The 14,518-nt window shown below is 48.0% G+C and overlaps 1 protein-coding gene across 1 annotated transcript in view; it reads right to left on the bottom strand.

Moving 5' to 3' along the window:
• LOC147734782 (interferon-induced protein with tetratricopeptide repeats 5-like) overlaps positions 1 to 14,518 on the bottom strand; it is a 104,429-nt gene that overhangs the window by 72,990 nt on the left and 16,921 nt on the right. The window contains exon 3 of the mRNA XM_086953063.1: positions 7,759 to 7,896. The gene's annotated coding sequence lies outside the window, so the exon portion shown is untranslated. The remainder of the gene's footprint in view (positions 1 to 7,758; positions 7,897 to 14,518) is intronic.

The following is a 14,518-nucleotide window of genomic DNA, read 5'->3' as shown; positions in this document are numbered from 1 at the left end:
CAGATTGCAGGATGGGAAGGAGGGGGGCGGGGGAAGGTATCAGGAGAAAGAATTACATTAATGCTCAGTTGGCGTCACAGGTCAGGGAGAAACGGTATCATGTTGATCAATTGGTTCAGGCGGGTGACACACATCTCCCCTATATTCGTTCCATGCTCCCCAAATTTTTGTCCAAGTCCGGGGTTTCCCTCTGGCCACATAGACTGTCTTTTCCCTAAACATACACCAGTCCATGTTGGCCTTCCACTGCACCAATAGAGGGGCCTCAGTCGCACCCCATCTCTGGGCTATGTCCCTCTTCGCCACCATGTTCCCAAGGGTGACCCACCTAGTCTGTGCAACGTTGTGGTCGGACGGCTCCCATACATTCAAGAGGCATCGACGGGCCTCCGCCTGGGAAGCCACGCCAGTAACCTCCGCCATCACTCGGTGAACCCTTCTCCAGTAGGAGGCGATCACCGGGCAGTCCCAGAGGATATGTAGGAAAGTGGCAGGAGCCCCACAGCCCCTGCGGCAGAGACCGTCAGGTGAGAAACCCATACGCATCAATCGGGGCCCTGTCACGTACACCCGGTGCAGGACCTTAAACTGTACGAGGCGAAGACGGGAAGAAATGGCAACCTCCTTAGGAGAGGAAACCGCACTCTGCCAATCCTCGTCGTCCAACTCAAGGCCATCCGCCCCCCACTGATCTCTCAAGCCAAGGAGGAGGTCTGTGCGTGTATTAATCAACTTCTTGTACGAGAGGGAAATTGCACTGTCTGGCATATGCCCATCCAGGATCCTATCTTCCAGCGGGGAACTTTCGGGAATGACGCCGTCCGGCGGAGAGGCCGAAAGCAGCGCATGTCTCAGCTGCGCATAACGGAAGAACTCCGTCGCGCCCAGCTGGTACTCAGCTTGTAACTGGGGGAAGGTCTTAATCAAACCCCTAGAGAGCATGTCCTCAACCCTGCTGATGCCAATGAGGTCCCACTTATCAAAACCCTTGGTGTGCCACAGTCTACCCAGGATGTCGGAGTCAAAGAGGGGAGTGAACCTCGTGAGCCTGCCCTGCCATCCTTGCGCCTTGGTAACCGCCTTCCAGGTGCGGACTGCCGTCCGGGTGGGGCCCGTTAACTTGCGGTCGAAGGATTTGGAATACAGGGCACGGTAGTAATTACCGCCGCCCGTCAGCCACCTATCCATGGCGTATCCGGGGTTCACCACTGGGCCGTAGAACCCATGGTTCAGGGCAGCTAGCTGCGACGACCAATAATAACGGCGCACATCGGGGAGGGCAATGCCCCCATCATACCAAGGGAGTGTGAGTTTGTGGAGGGCGACGCGGGGGCGACCCTCCCAGAGGAGATTACGAAGAAGGCCTTCGATCTCACGGAAGTAGCGGGCCGGGACAGGGTCTTGCGTGTTTTGTAGTGCGTACAGGAATCTGGGCAGAGCCATCATCTTGAAAAGGGCGGCACGGCCAAGGAGGGAGAGTGGCAAATGGCGCCAGCTGTCGACATCACGTCGCAGCCGCTGAAGAGGAGGGAGCAGGTTGTGGTCATACCGGAGCTTGGCATTACCGGATATGTAGATACCCAGGTATTTGAAACCGCGCGAAGCAATCTGAATACCGCAGCCCCTAGGGAGGCGCGGGGTATCTCCTTTGAGGACATATAGAGAGGACTTGGCCCAGTTGATAACCAGGCCAGAGTACCGCCCAAAGAGTTTGATGGCGTCACAGGCCACAATAAGGGATCTACCAGGCGAAGACATGTACAGCAGTATGTCGTCAGCGTACAAGGAGACCCTGTCCTCAAAGCCAGGGGCCCATTCGATACCCTTCAAATCGGGATGTGAACGCAACAACGCTGCAAGGGGTTCGAGAGCCAAGGCAAACAATAGGGGGGACAGGGGGCAACCCTGTCTGGTACCGCGACGTAGGGGGAATGGCGCCGATAGGCGGCCATTGACTGTAACATTGGCCATCGGGTCCGCATACAGGAGCTTCACCCAGCTAACGAAGACCGGTCCAAACCCGAGTTTGGCCAGAACCGCCCACAAGTAAGGCCATTCAAGCGAGTCAAAGGCCATAGTGGCATCCAGGGACGCCAACACAGCCGGCTCTTCAAGAGTGTGGGCCCGGGCCATAACCCCATGAAGGCGGCGCAAGTTCAGGGCAGTGTTACGGTGGGGGATGAATCCAGATTGATCGGGGTGCACGAGATCGCCAATGACTCCAATCAAACGATTAGCCAAGAGTTTGGCAAGGACCTTGGGCTCCGCATTAAGGAGGGAAATAGGACGGTAAGAACGACAAACGTCCCGTGGTTTGCCCTCCTTGTGGATGACCACGATGGTGGCCAATCGTTGGTCCAGGGGGAGAGAGCCTCTCTCAAAGGATTCCAGGAACATCTTACGGAGATGCGGGGAGACGGCGTCTGAGCGGATTTTATATAGTTCCACTGGTATGCCGTTAGGCCCGGAGGCCTTGCCGGAATTAAGTGAACGGATCGCAAGATCAACCTCGTCCGCGGTGATGTCCCTATCCAGGTCCTCCCTTTCTTCCTCGGAAAGACTGGGCAGGTCGATATCAGAAAGGAAGGCCGTCGAGTCCGCCTCCGAGAAGTCCGAGGCAGACTCATAGACCCCCCGAAAGTAGTCTGCGAAAGAATCCACAATGGCGCTGGGATCCGTAAGGATCGCACCGTCGTCACCAAGAAGCTCCGGCACCACCCGGCTGGCCATCTCTCTTCTGTCGAGCCAAGCCAACAGCTTCCCGGCCTTATCGCCCACATCGTAGATGCGACCTTGCTGTTCCTTGGCCAGGACAAGAGCGGCATTAGTGGCCAGGGCGTGGCACTCCGCTTGTTTCAGCGAGAGATTGTGGAGGACCAAGGGGTCCGGATCGGATCCCAATTGGGCCTCGAGGCGTAACACTTCCTGCTCAATAGTCAGCATATCTGAGTCTCTGTCACGACGGGTAGCAGCGATTAGTGCCTGGGCCTCGCCACGGAGCACCGTCTTAAAAGCTTCCCACAGTGTAACGGCCGACTCCACCGAGCCCACATTCTCGGAGAAGTATAGATCAATAGATTTGGCCAGGAGGGAGCGGGTCTTGAAATCACGGAAATACCATGGATTGACTGCAGCCGGGCGCTTCGACAGAGTCACTCCAAAGTCAAAGGAGACCCATAGCGGGGAGTGGTCGGAAACGCCCCGAGCAAGAAAGCGGGCCTCGGACACGGCAAGCGCGTCCGAAGCCCGCGTAAGGACATAATCGATACGCGAGAGACTCCCGTGCGCGCCCGACAGGAAAGAAAATTGACGGAGCGTGGGGTGCAAGAGCCGCCACGCATCCACCAGCCCAGTAGACTCAAGGAAGGACGGCAGCCACCTCTGTGGCCCACGTAGGTCGCGAGGCGGTTGACGATCAAGGAGACCAGAGCAAACCGAATTAAAGTCACCCCCCACAATCAAACGACCAGCCGGCATAGACAAGATGGCACCACCAAGGTCCTGAAAAGTACTAGACTGGAGCCCTGGGGGGACGTACACAGACAACAACGTAAGGGAACGCCCTTCCCATCTCCCAGCCACGGCGGCGTACCTCCCCCTATCATCAATCAAGGTGGTCTCTATCTCTAGGGGAAGGGATGCACGCACAAGAATTCCCGCCCCCCTGGAGCCGGAAGAGAACCCCGAATGCGCCACCATTTTATATCCTTTGCGATTCAGGGCTTTACAGGCGTTGCCCACCAAGTGCGTCTCCTGAAGAAGTACAACATCTGGCATATGCCGTTTAACCAGTTGTATAACCACCCCTCTCTTGATGCGATCACCCAACCCGTTAACATTCCAACTGAGAATTTTCAACACCCTACCCCTCATCCCTCCACTGCCCGCCCCACCCATCACCCAAAGACACTTGCATCAATAAAAGTCCAGGATCGCCATTGTCCATTTGCCACAAAAGAGAAGGAAAAAGAAACACAAAACAAAACAGAACTGTGCCCAACCAACCCCCCACCCTGCACCCCTGCATTAGACTAAAAAGCCCCCCCAACCAGCAGTGTGCCTGTCGCCCCATTAACTACTCTACAGAAGACCCAGAGGAGTAAGGAATCCCCGTGAAATCGTCCCGCCACCCACCATGAAAATAGAGGAGAGATTAGTCACACCAAAAACACCATTCCGGCAGTCATTCGAGGCAGGGGTAGCTCCGGCTCCCAGTTCATTCTTGCCGCTCCGCTCCGCCCGAGGCGCTTCCGACATCTTCCTCATGCTCAGCCCGCTCTGGTGTTACAGTGTCCAGCCACTCGCTCACATTCTCCGGATAGTCAAAAAAGTAGGCACGGCCCTTGAGTTCCACACGGAGCTTCGCTGGGAATTGCATAGAGTACTTGAGACCCATGTCCCTGAGGCGTCTCTTGACTCCCGCGTAGCTCAACCGTTGGCGTTGTACCAGCCTGGTGAAATCCGGGTAGAAATGCACCTCCGCATTCTGATAGTGTAGTGGCCCGTGCGATCTGGATGCCTGGAGGATCGCATCCCGATCTCTGAAGTTGAGAAGGCGCGCCACAATTGGTCGCGGCGTCGCCCCCGTTTTAGGTGGACCCCCTGGCACACGGTGGGCACGTTCCACTGAAAAGAAATTGCTCAGTCCAGAGGGCGCCAGATGTGTCTTGACCAATTCTTCCACAAACAGGTCCGCTGCGCCATTCTCGGACCCTTCCGGAACCCCCACTATACGGACGTTCTGCCGCCTGGCTCGCCCCTCAAAGTCCTCCAGCCGCTTCGAGAAAAGATCGGCAGTCGATCGCAGGTTCCGGACCTCAGTTTGCAATTCAGAGACATCCGAGGTCAGACTAGTGGTCTTGATATAAAGCGCTCTCACACGGTCGTTCGTCTTGCCCAAGTCGGTCCTGATGAGGGAAATATCAATGGCCATGGAGTCCACTTTATGGGACAGAGTCTCGTGCTGCTGCTGTACATCGGCACGGAGGCTGGTGATGGCACCCATGATGTCCACGAGGGTAGGATCCGAGCCGTCCGGCGGGCCAGTCACTGGGGTCCATTTGGAGATGGCCCCCGACGTAGGTGGCGACTTGAGGTTCACATACCGCTCCATGCGGTTGTTCTGTGTCTGCGGTTTGCCCCGACCACCTTTATTTGATGCCCTTTCCGGATCGCCTCTGCCCGCCATGATGGGTTCTCGAGAACAAAGGACAGGCGGCCGCAGGTCAGGGTCCACAGCCGAGAGGCGGTCGGATCAAAAAGTCACAATCAGGTCGACGAGGGCAAGGCAAGTGCGCAGTGTCTTTACCAAGGAGATGGCAGGCAGGGCCCGTGTAGTCCGGTCGAGCGAAGTGGCGAAGTGACGAAGTCCGGATGGACAATGGCACCGTCACGGAGCGGAGTTCAGCTCGACGTAACTTTGCAAAGGAGTCACCGATTTGGAAGCCGATTGCAGTCCCCGCCTCAGTAGGCCGTCAGCATTACAGTGCCACCAACGTGGACCAGGATTTCAAGCAGGATAGTTGCGGTGGATCGGACGGTCCACGGAGCTCCGAGCTTACGCGGCCATCTTGGTCGCCCGCGAAGCTCCTCCCAGGTTTAGGTTTTCTAGGTTCCCCTAGGTGCTGCCAGAGTTAGGGTTCAAACTCCAGAGCTAGGAACTTTGCAAAAAAAGGGTACATTTTTACTGTAAAAATGTAGTGTGTCCACGTTGCATTTTGGCCCGTTTCCTGTCACAGGCACTAGACCTACCCACACAAATGAGGTACCATTTTTATTGAGCGACTTTGGGGAATGCTGGGTGGGTGCAGTTTTGTGGATTACACAGATTCCGGGACTTTCCATTACAGAAATGTGAGAAAATGTTTTTCTTTGACTAAGTTTGTGGTTTGCAAGGGATGCTGGGTAACAGAACCTGGTAAGAGCCGCACAAGTCACCCCATCCCAGATTTCTCTAGCTGTTTAGTTTAAAACAATGTACAGGTTTGCTAGGTTTCCTTAGGGGCCGGCTGAGCTATGGTTCCAAATCCACAGCTAAACAATTTGCAAAAAAAAAGGTCAGTTTTCAGTGGAAAAATGTGATGTATCCACGTTGCGTTGTGGGCTCTTTCCTGTCACGGACACTGGGCCTAACCACACAAGTGAGGTACCATTTATATCTGGAAACTTTGGGGAATGCGGTGGTGGTGGAAGTGTGTGGATCCACACAGACTCCAGAAATTTCTATCACAGAAACGTGAGGAAAATGTGTTTTTTTTTAGAAAGTTTGCAGTTTACAAAGGATTCTGGGTAACTGCGTCTAGTGAGAGCCAAACAAGTCACCCCATCCTGATCTTCCCTGGGTGTATAGTTTTCACAAATGTTTAGGTTTTAGAGGTTTCCCTAGGTGCTGCCAGAGTTAGGGTTCAAATTCCACAGCTAGGCACTTTGCAAAAAAAGGGTCAATGTTTACTGTAAAAATGTGGTGTGTCCATGTTGCATTTCAGCCTGTTTTGTGTCACAGCCACTAGGCCTACCCACACAAGTTAGGTACCATTTTTATTGAGAAACTTTGGGGAATGCTGGGCGGGTAGAATTTCGTGGAATACGCAGATTCCAGAACTTTCTATCACAGAAATGTGAAGAAAATGTGTTTTTTTTAAACTAAGTTTGAGGTTTGCAAGGGATTCTGTGTAACAGAGCCTGGTGAGAGCCACACAAGTTACCCCATCCCGGATTTCCCTGCCCTGGGTGTTTAGTTTTAAAAAAAGTATAGTTTTGCTATGTTTCCTTAGGAGGCGGTTGAGCTAGGTTTTAAAATCCAGAGCTAGGCACATTGCAAAAAAAGGGTACATTTTCATTGTAAAAGCGTGGTGTGTCCATGTTGCGTTTGGGCCTGTTTCCTGTTGCAGATACTAAACCTACCAACACACGTGAGCTACCCTTGTTTATCAAAAGACTTTGAGAAATAGGGGGTGGGTGGACTTTTGTGGTTCCACGCAGATTCCAGAACTTTCCATCACAGAATTGTTAGGATTTTTATTTAGCTAAGTGTGAGGTTTGCAAGGGATTCTGGGTAACAGAACCTGGTAAAAACCACACAAGTCACCCATCCCTGGCTATCCCTGGGTGTCTAGTTTTTTAAAATGTATAGGTTTGCTGGGTTTCCCAAGGTGCCGGCAGAGGTAGGGTTTAAAATCCACAGGTAGGGACTTTGCCAAAAAAGGGTCCCTTTTCTCTGTTAAAGTGTGGTGGGTCCATGTTGTTTTTAGGCCTGTTTCCTGTTGCAGGCTCTAGGCCTACCTACGTAAGTGAGATACCATTTTTATTGAGAAACTTTTGGGAAAGCTGGCTGGATGGAATTTTGTGGATCCATGCATATTCCAGATGTTGCGAAAAACCTAAGCACTATTTCAAGGATTCACTGCCTGCTGTTTAACATGTGGCTTGTTTTTGTGAATTGTCAGTCACATTGTTGGAATACATTGGTTTAAAGATAATCGCATTGTTGGAATACATGGGTTTAATGACAAGCATCGAAGGACATTGAGCATTTTGTGAACATTTGCCAATGCTTGTTTACAAATTGTGCTTGCAAACTATCATGTGATAGGCGGCACATGTCTTCTAACTCTTGCTCTGCACGTGTAAACCGCCTTGCTAATACACATGCTAAGCACAAAGCAAGAGCAGTCTCTGGACAAGTGCAGACTTAGCTGCTCTAAAGACTAAACCCTACAGCCTTTCCCCAGTGCTTCGCTTCCCATTCTCAGCGCTCACCTGTCTCCGCTTGGGCTCGACTATTGGATTCTTCCTGCACTTCTCAGCTCCCAGTCCCCAGCAAAGGCGTCTCCGCACAAGGGATCCGGCCGGTTCCTCTTCCGCTTCGACGCTTCTGCTCCTAAAGCTTCTGCATTTCTTGAATCCTGAAAAGAGGAAAGAAAACAGATCAACAAACGGTTGCTAAGCAACCCATCTAAAGACTCGGTAATGTTTATTTAAAGACCCTGAACACGGTACGAGCTCTTTTTATTTACTTTAAAGACTGAACTCGCTCTAAGCTTTATTCTGAAGCAAGAGGACCTTAAAAGAGCACAGTGACTTGAAGGAAAAAGCCAAGCAGCGATTTACATTTAAAAAGGGAAAGCAGACTTGTAATTGTCTAAGTACAATTGGTTGAAATCTCAGAGCTCTTGCAATAGACTGAAGTAGCTATTGCTGTTATTTTATGAACCCCTTTTAAATATGGCAAGTTATTTCTTTCAGGTATGTACAGTTTCAGGGTTCAACTGGATAAACAATCAATGGCAGATGCAAATCAATCAAACACTAATATAATTGTTTAATTTATGTTTCATTTGATACAGCACTAATTGATACAGCATTATTTAGAAAAAAATTGTATTTAATTACTTTTCGTCCATATGTATTAAACATCTAAATTCACCATTGAGTTGGGCTTTTAACCTGTTTCATGCACAGGATGGCTGGAAGACGTCCTACGCCACGGTGCTCGTCAGTAAAATGATACCTCACTGTGTGGCTGTCCAATGCAGAATCGGCTAAAAACTTATTTTTGAAAACCTTAACACTTGCTGTGCTATACCTTTAATCCCTATGTTTCTGGCCCTTTCCAGTAAGAGGTTCTTGGCCCACCCACACAAGTGAGGTATCACTTTACTCAGGAGACTTAGGTGAACACTGTGTTTGTGCTGGCACGGTGATCCCATCCAGAAATGTGTGAAAAATATGATTCTTTCAGCTAAATTTGAGGTTTGCAGGGGATTCTTGGTAGGAAAACGATGGGAGGTGCATGCAAGCCATACATCCCTAGACTACCCTCGGTGTCTAATTTCCAGAAATGTGTGAGTTTGGTAGGATTTCCTAGATGGCCGCCAAGCCCAGGCCACAAAACCATGTGCCCCTCCTTGCAAAATCAGGTTGTTTTGTGGTAGGTAAATTTGTCTCCACAATACGTTATGGGCCCCTTCCTGCCGTAGGCACTTGGCCTACCCACACAAGTGATGTACAGTTTGTATTGAGAAACTTTGGGGAATGGCGGGTTAGAGGAAGTTTGTGGATCCACGCAGATTCCAGACCTTTCCATCACAGGAATGTGAGGAAATGTGTTTTGTTTTAGAAAAATTGAGGTTTGCAACAGATTCTGGGTAACAGAATCTGGTGAGAGCCACACTAGCCTCCCAATCGTGAAGATCCCTGGGTATCTATTTTTCAAAAATGTATAGGTTTGCTAGGTTTCCATGGGTGCCGCCAGAGCTAGGGTTCAAAATCTATAGCTAGGAACTTTGCAAAAAAAAAGTCAGTTTTCACTGTAAAAATGTGGTGTCTCCTCGTTGCATTTTGGCCTTTTTCCTGTCTCAGGCACTAGGCCTACCCACATAAGTGAGGTACCATTTTTATCAGAAGATTTGGGGGAATGTGGTGGTAGGTGGACATTTGTGGATCTATGCAGATTCCAGTACATCACAGAAATGTGAGAAAAATGTGTTGTATTTTATAAAATCTGAGGTTTGCAAGGGATTCTGGGTAAGAGAACCTGGTGAGAGTCACACAAGTCAACCCATCCTGGGTTGCTCCTGGTGTTTAAACAAATTTACATGTTTGCTAGGTTTCCTTAGGAGGTAGGGCTCATTATCTATAGCTAGACAAAAAAAAGGTCAGTTTGCACTAGAAAAATGTGATGTGTCCCCATTGCATTGTGGGCTGCTTCCTGTCACGGGCTTTGGGCCCAACCACACAAGTGAGGTGCCATTTATATCTGGAAACTTTGGGAAATGCGGGGTGGGTGGAAGTTTATGGATCCATGCAGACTCCAGAAATTTCTATCACAGAAACGTGTGGAAAGTGTTTTTCATTTTACAAAGTTTGAGGTTTGCAATGGATTCTCAGTAACAGAGCCTGGTGAGGGCCACACAAGTCACTCCATCCTGAATTCCCAATGGTGTCTAGTTTTTAAAAATGTATAGGTGTGCCAGGATTCCTTAGGTGTCGACAAAGCTAGGGTTAAAAATCCACAGCTAGGCACTTTGCGAAAAAAGGGTTTATTTTCACTGTAAAAATGTGGTGTGTCCGCGTAGCGTTTTGGCCCATTTCCTGTTTCAGGCACTAGGCCTACTCACACAAGTGTGGTACCATTTTTGATGGAAGACTCTGGGAAATGTGAGATAGGTGGAAGTTTGTGGATCCATGCAGATTCGAGAACTTTCCATCACAGAAATAAGAGGAACATTGTTTTTTTTTCTTCCTAAGTTTGAGGTTTGCAAGGGATGCTGGCTAACAGAATCTAGTGAGAGCCAAACAAGTCACCCCATCCTGAATTCCCCTGGGTGTCTAGTTTTCACAAAGGTTTAGGTTTTCTAGGTTCTCCTAGGTGCTGCCAGAGTTAGGGTTCAAACTCCAGAGCTAGGAACTTTGCAAAAAAAGGGTACATTTTTACTGTAAAAATGTAGTGTGTCCATGTTGCATTTTGGCCTGTTTCCTGTCACAGGCACTAGACCTACCCACACAAATGAGGTACCATTTTTATTGAGAGACTTTGGGGAATGCTGGGTGGGTGCAGTTTTGTGGATTACACAGATTCCGGGACTTTCCATTACAGAAATGTGAGAAAATGTTTTTCTTTGACTAAGTTTGTGGTTTGCAAGGGATGCTGGGTAACAGAACCTGGTAAGAGCCGCACAAGTCACCCCATCCCAGATTCCTCTAGGTGTTTAGTTTAAAACAATGTACAGGTTTGCAAGGTTTCCTTAGGGGCCGGCTGAGCTATGGTTCCAAATCCACAGCTAAACAATTTGCAAAAAAAAAGGTCAGTTTTCAGTGGAAAAATGTGATGTATCCACGTTGCGTTGTGGGCTCTTTCCTGTCACGGGCACTGGGCCTAACCACACAAGTGAGGTACCATTTATATCTGAAAACTTTGGGGAATGCGGTGGTGGTGGAAGTGTGTGGATCCACACAGACTCCAGAAATTTCTATCACAGAAACGTGAGGAAAATGTGTTTTTTTTTAGAAAGTTTGCAGTTTACAAAGGATTCTAGGTAACTGAGTCTAGTGAGAGCCAAACAAGTCACCCCATCCTGATCTCCCCATGGTGTATAGTTTTCACAAATGTTTAGGTTTTAGAGGTTTCCCTAGGTGCTGCCAGAGTTAGGGTTCAAATTCCACAGCTAGGCACTTTGCAAAAAAAGGGTCAATTTTTACTGTAAAAATGTGGTGTGTCCATGTTGCATTTCAGCCTGTTTCGTGTCACAGCCACTAGGCCTACCCACACAAGTTAGGTACCATTTTTATTGAGAAACTTGGGGAATGCTAGGTGGGTAGAATTTCGTGGAATACGCAGATTCCAGAACTTTCTATCACAGAAATGTGAAGAAAATGTGTTTTTTTAAACTAAGTTTGAGGTTTGCAAGGGATTCTGTGTAACAGAGCCTGGTGAGAGCCACACAAGTTACCCCATCCTGGATTTCCCTGCCCTGGGTGTTTAGTTTTAAAAAAAGTATAGTTTTGCTATGTTTCCTTAGGAGGCGGTTGAGCTAGGTTTTAAAATCCACAGCTAGGCACATTGCAAAAAAAGGGTACATTTTCACTGTAAAAGCGTGGTGTGTCCATGTTGCGTTTTGGCCTGTTTCCTGTTGCAGATACTAAACCTACCAACACACGTGAGCTACCCTTTTTTATCAAAAGACTTTGAGAAATAGGGGGTGGGTGGACTTTTGTGGTTCCACGCAGATTCCAGAACTTTCCATCACAGAATTGTTAGAATTTTTATTTAGCTAAGTGTGAGGTTTGCAAGGGATTCTGGGTAACAGAACCTGGTAAAAACCACACAAGTCACCCATCCCTGGCTATCCCTGGGTGTCTAGTTTCTTAAAATGTATAGGTTTGCTGGGTTTCCCAAGGTGCCGGTTGAGGCAGGGTTTAAAATCCACAGGTAGGCATTTTGCCAAAAAAGGGTCCCTTTTATCTGTTAAAGTGTGGTGGGTCCATGTTGTATTTTGGCCTGTTTCCTGTTGCAGGCTTTAGGCCTACCCACATAAGTGAGATACCATTTTTATTGAGAAACTTTGGGGAAAGCTGGCTGGATGGAATTTTGTGGATCCATGCATATTCCAGATGTTGCGAAAAACCTAAGCACTATTTCAAGGATTCACTGCCTGCTGTTTAACATGTGGCTTGTTTTTGTGAATTGTCAGTCACATTGTTGGAATACATTGGTTTAAAGATAATCGCATTATTGGAATACATGGGTTTAATGACAAGCATCGAAGGACATTGAGCATTTTGTGAACATTTGCCAATGCTTGTTTACAAATTGTGCTTGCAAACTATCATGTGATAGGCGGCACATTTCTTCTAACTCTTGCTCTGCACGTGTAAACCGCCTTGCTAATACTGAGAGAGCGCAATTTGAATGCAGAGTATATCGTAGTCATATTTGGACGTATATGTTATAAACGTAGGAATGAAGCGTATATCGTAATGTAAAGTTGACAATTATAACATAAAGCCAACGAATATGATAACATGCTATAGGAAATGTAAATGTATTCACATGTTAAAATGCATTAGATTTAGAAGGCCTGTATACATGATGGGTATATGTAGAAATGTAGAAATGCTTAAGAAATGTAGAACGTACACAGTAGAATTCGCGTATATGTGTAACTCTAAATAGGAGAAGCGGCGAGAAATGTAATGTGGAAAAGCATAAACGCACATGATAATGTAACCAAGGAGAATGCATAAGTTATATTCTATACAGTTGTATTCTATATATTATATATTTTGATGCAGAATGTATTTAAGTATAATTAGGGCGTTTGTTAAAAGTACGAATATATAAATGTAGGCCAAAGGTTATACTGTATAGAGAGTTTCTGTAGGAATGCTGGAAGAGTTTAGGTCATTTGTGTTTGTAACCTGACTGACCAAGAGTTCGAAGGAGCATAGTCACGAGAATGTAATTTAGAGGGTTTGTAAAAGTTGTAAATAGCTTGATGTGGACGTGAGAGCCGAGAAGTCTAGCACTTGTTAGATTTAAGGTGACAATGCCGGACGGAACTTGTTGCTCGAACGTGAGGAGAGGCATATGTTGAAGTGGACTATGTTTTGACAAGACCATTCACATGATCTAGAAGGTTAAGAAGTGTACAGATAAGTTAAGGCCTTGTCCAAGTTCCTATGACACTTGAGCCGAAAGAGTCAATAAATGTCGACGAGGAGATGATGAAGATGACATCGAAAGGAGAAGGGTCAACTTAACGAGCGACGCAAGGAACGGACCAATGGAAGAAGCAGGAAGTTGACATCATCGGGGGAAGTCCGTGGTGGGCGTCAAGGGGCGTTCCACCCACACTGTGATTGTGTATTTTAGGGACAGCACCCCGGGGAGGAGAGAGCAATCAGAGCAATCAGGGAAGAGCAATTGGCAATTGGGAGATTAGGAACAGCGAGACGAATTGCTCAGAACAAGGGCGAAGGGTAGATGCCTTGAGCAGATGCGCTAGGACATCAGAGCGCAAGGGAGCAGTAGGCCGAGGACCCTTAGAGAGCGGATGGGTAGGCAGATAGGGTACTGCTTCTGAAAACTTAAGATTTCCTTTAGAGGCTAAAGAGAGTTTGAACTTCTTTGGAAGTCAAACTGCTGACACCTTTTTAGGGAAGAAGCTGGCGAAGTAGGGTTGACATTTAGTATAGAGTAGGGACAGATTAACTTGATGATTGCTTTATCTTACTGCAGATGACGCAGAAGGAACCACTTCACACCGAAGCTTAAGAGCCTGATATTGAAGTTGATTTTGTAAATTGTATACTTTGAGGTTTTATCCTGAGTGGATTGTATCGTATTCAAATTAATCTTTATATAAACTCTTAAAACTTTATCAGTTGTAAGTGGTTCTTCAGAGTGGCGTCAGTTAATGGGGTTTGTCTAACCAAGGCGGGGGTGGTCCTTTCCTCAATGACAGATAAGAGCGGTCCAAAACAGACGAATGGGATTCTTTATTAAACTTATCATACCCATAAATTGATACCAAAATCTCATTCCCCGCAGTTGGTAGCAGAGTAATGATGGTTATCTTCTTGAGGAAGACGACCTAGGCCAGGTTAGTTTACCCCAAGGTCCCTAGTCATCGTCGACCAGAAGAAGAATCGCAGCCGAAGACGGTGCTGATGGTGCGTCGAGAGAAAAGCAGCAGAATCGGTCGAGAGTGAGTATAAGGGTCATGCGTTGTAAGATTGCGGTGTTTTATGTTGTTCCTGTGTTGTAATGTCAAGCGGAGTTGAATGCCTGTAGTGTGATTGGGGGAAGGTTGTGAGAGCGCGCAACCGGATGAAATCTTATGTCCAAGAGGACTTAAGTGGTTCGGGTGTATCGAACACCCAGAGTAATTTGTCTACCGTTGAAAGGGGGTCATGAGGTACCATTGATTTCCCGACAGACCGATGATAGGGGGAGTGTATGTGTGAGTGAATGAGTAACGGACGCTGGTCGTACGTTTACTGTGTGTAAGTAACCTAT

This window comes from Lissotriton vulgaris, chromosome 1_2 (genome assembly GCF_964263255.1).
Source record: "Lissotriton vulgaris chromosome 1_2, aLisVul1.2, whole genome shotgun sequence".
Classification (NCBI taxonomy): domain Eukaryota; kingdom Metazoa; phylum Chordata; class Amphibia; order Caudata; family Salamandridae; genus Lissotriton; species Lissotriton vulgaris.
This window is presented reverse-complemented; position numbering and strand designations above follow the sequence as displayed.